This window comes from Octodon degus, unplaced genomic scaffold, assembly GCF_000260255.1.
Source record: "Octodon degus isolate 3935 unplaced genomic scaffold, OctDeg1.0 scaffold00123, whole genome shotgun sequence".
Taxonomy (NCBI): domain Eukaryota; kingdom Metazoa; phylum Chordata; class Mammalia; order Rodentia; family Octodontidae; genus Octodon; species Octodon degus.
The window spans coordinates 5361406-5364855 of NW_004524699.1; the positions used below are offsets into that span (position 1 = coordinate 5361406).

Sequence of the window (3450 nt, forward strand, 5' to 3'; positions counted from 1 at the left end):
AAATAAATAAATAAAATTTAAAAAAACAAAAAACAATAAGTATAGCAGGCAGATAATGTGCTGCACTCCTGTAATTCCAGCATGCTGGAGGAAGATCAAAAGCCCAGGTCCCGCCTGGGCAATGTAACAACTTACCCAAACTTTGTCTCAATGTAAAAAGTGAAGAAGAGCTTGTGAATGTAACTCAGTGCTAGTGAGCTACACTAGCACTGCCCCCCAAAATTAGATATATTTTAGGGGTCTGTGATCACTAGGTTAATATCCAGCCTTCTATATTGAGACAGGTTCTAACTTGCTTGGTTTATTTTTTGTTGTTTTGTTTTTCGTAGAACCGGGAATTGAACTCAAGCCTTTGTGCTTGCCAGGCAAGTGCTTATTCTACTGAGCCATATCCTCTGCCCCATTCTAACTTGCTTGGGCTGACCTCAAATATGCAATCCTCCTGCCTCACCCTCCCCAGTGTGCACCACCACACCCAGCCAGACTTGGTCTGCTCTGTTCCCTGGCCAATTCATAGAGCTGTGTATAATCCACTGTAGGCCCTCAGATTAGCCTTGTCATGGTTTTTTGGTTTTTTTTTTTTTTTTTAGCCTTGTCTTTGATTTTCTATATTTTGGTACTCTGACCCCTCAGGTCCTGGCTATATACTGGAAAGACGTTCCTTCCTCAGGCTAACCAAATTCAAAAATCAGTAAACAACTGCCCTGAGACTGCGCCTTTCATGGGCAGACCACCCAGGCCTTAATCCACTCCCAACACACATCCTGGGCTCAGGCAGCACCATGGCAGCCTTCTGCACGCCCTTGGGACCTGTGGGTATAAACAGGTTCTTTCTCTGTGACAGCCATTTTTCTGTCTGCTTGTCTTACGGTTCCAGATTAAGACGAGCCCCGAAGCCAGGTGTGGTGGCGCACTCCTCAATTTCTAGCACTCAGGAGGGGGAGGCAGGAGGAGTTTAAGGCCAGCCTGGGCTACCTGGTCATTGCAAGGCCAACCTGAACTACTTAGCAAGATCCTGCCTCAAAAATCAAATCAAATCAAATCAAATCAGGGTCATGCAGTCTCAGGGGCTGAGGCAGGAGGATCACAGGTTTGAGCCTGAACAACTTAGCAACTTATTGAGACTATTTCTCAAAATATAAAATACAAAGAGCTGGGGATGGCGCTTAGTTTGTAGGGTCCTGAGTTAAATCCCAAGTACAGGGCTGGCCAAATAGCTCAGCGATTAAAGCTCCTGCAAGCAGGCACGGGGCCAAGGGTTTGAACCCTGGGCCTGCCATGCCACCCTGCCCCAGGGGCACACTGAGACGGCAATTGAGACCGGACGTGGTGGTGTGCTCGTGTAATCCCAGCTTGTGGGAAGCTGTGAACGGGCAGATCACTATGAATCCGATCTAGTAGTGAGACCCTGAACACCCTGTAGTCCCCTAAAATACAAAAAAAAAAAAAAATCCCAGTGTACCCCTTAACAAGGAATTGGGTGTCTGCACCTCCGCCCTCGCACCTGGGTGGGTTCAGCACAACAGCCACACCTAAGACGCTTCAGCCACCCCAGGACACACAGCCCAGCCTGCCAGCTCAGAAGCAGGAAGACAGCTGCAGGCTCAGGATATCGGGTCCTCTAACGCAGAAGCTCTGAGGGCCGGGGTAGCGTGAAGGATGCGGCAGGAGGCACTTCAGCTTCCCCCATATGAGTGACCCCGCAGTGGGGACTGGCAGCAGGAACCACAGCCCTTCTCGCCAACCAGAGGCAAACGTATTAGCGAAGCTCCCATTTATTGAGCACTTACTAAGTACTTCACTTATCTCCACAATCCCATTTGGTCCTCAGGAGCAGCTTCTAGGGTCAGAGACCAGGGCCGGAACCGCTCTGCCACACACGGGGCAAATGACTATTCTCGCTCTATGCCTCAGTTTCCTTATACTTCAAAGGGAGCATCAGGAAAAAGGAGCGACGCGGCAGCATCTTGCGGTGGGGACGGAGCGTTCCCGGGATGGTGTGTTTAAATCCCTCAGCGAGGAGCTGGGGCACGGAAATCACTGCAAGTCGTGCCAAGCCACGGAGGCTGTTTTCCTGGAGAAAGCAGCCCGAGGCTTCTGCCACAAACGGCCTGAACTAAGAGGACACAAGGAGGGGTTTCATGTGGCTCACGGTGTAAGAGATTCGGTCCATGGTTACCTGGCTGCAGGGCAGAAATAGGGAAGGCGTGGTAGAGCTCAGAGCACAGCAGTGGGGAAGTAGAGCAGGGAGCAGCGCTAGAGAGGACAGGCCGAGGGGTCAGGCACACCCAGCACGGGGCTCGCGCTCTCACCCTTGGGTTCCTGCGTTTCCGCGAGCGTGCCCCAGGGCCGCCTCCGGCTGCAGTTACCGCACATTGCCACCAGGTGGGTTCTGGAGCCCAGGTGGAGCCCCTCGATGTGTTAGCCGGGGACTTCTCAGAATTAAATCACCCACGGAGAGCAACTTAATCTTTGTCGAGGGAGACAGGCGTGAAAGGAGGAGCGAAGTTTGGGAAGGAGGGGGAACTCTGGATTGGACTTGCAAGTGAACGCTCCGGGTGACCTTTTCAGCCCAGGGCCAAAGGATCTTCAGAGTGAGTCCCTGGGCTCCGTGCGCCATCGCGCGCTCCCGAGGGTCTGCAGGTGTGCGTGCGGGTGTGCACAGGAGCACCGCCGGACGAGGGCGCACAGTGATGTCTGGAAGCGAGCCCCTCAGGGCTGGCGGGAGGCACAGCCCCGGCCTGCATAAGTGGAGCGCCCCCTGGCCCGCACAACTCCCACTGGCCAGGAGGTCCAGGAGAAGGGACAGCCAGGCCCTCGTCCCAATGCTCTGGGTATGGTCCTCAGAGCACCAAGCAATTCCAGGCACCGGTAGGGCACTGGGCGGTCCAGCCCAGCCTTTACGTAGGCACGAAAACAAAACACTAAATGGCCAGGGGTGGCCCTGCATGCTTATAGTCCCAGCACTTGGGAGGCTGAGGCAGGGGTGTCGCCACAAGTAGGAGCCCATCTTGGTTAGCACTGTGGCCCCCTCTTTGGGCTCTGACTTGAGCCGTGAAACAAACTGTTCCCCTGCAGAGGACACCGCGGCAATGTTTCAGCACCAGTAAGTGAGACAATCGTCCTCACCCCTTGCCAGCCTCTGAGCGACATCCGGATTTTTTTTTTCACGCCCTCAGGTGCGCACCCACTCAAACGCCGAAGGAGAAATGTTCCAAGTCATTTTTATTTTAGAATACAAGAGGTACAAATGTATTTACAGGTGTACATATACAATCAAATAATATATATCACAGTTTTGTAAATATCATTTAATAACTATGTACAAAGGTAAAGTGACCATTTTCTGGAAGTAGAACACATTTTCTGGAAAACTCTATACACTTTATACTTTTTAATTAATATTATAGTTTCTTCATCTTACAAAACGCCCAACGGGAACCCGGCCAA

General features: G+C 51.9%; 1 protein-coding gene across 1 annotated transcript in view; it reads right to left on the reverse strand.

Moving 5' to 3' along the window:
- The window catches only part of Prdm12 (PR/SET domain 12), a 30073-nt gene that overhangs the window by 10848 nt on the left and 15775 nt on the right, over window positions 1-3450 (reverse strand). The gene's annotated exons all lie outside the window — the stretch shown is intronic.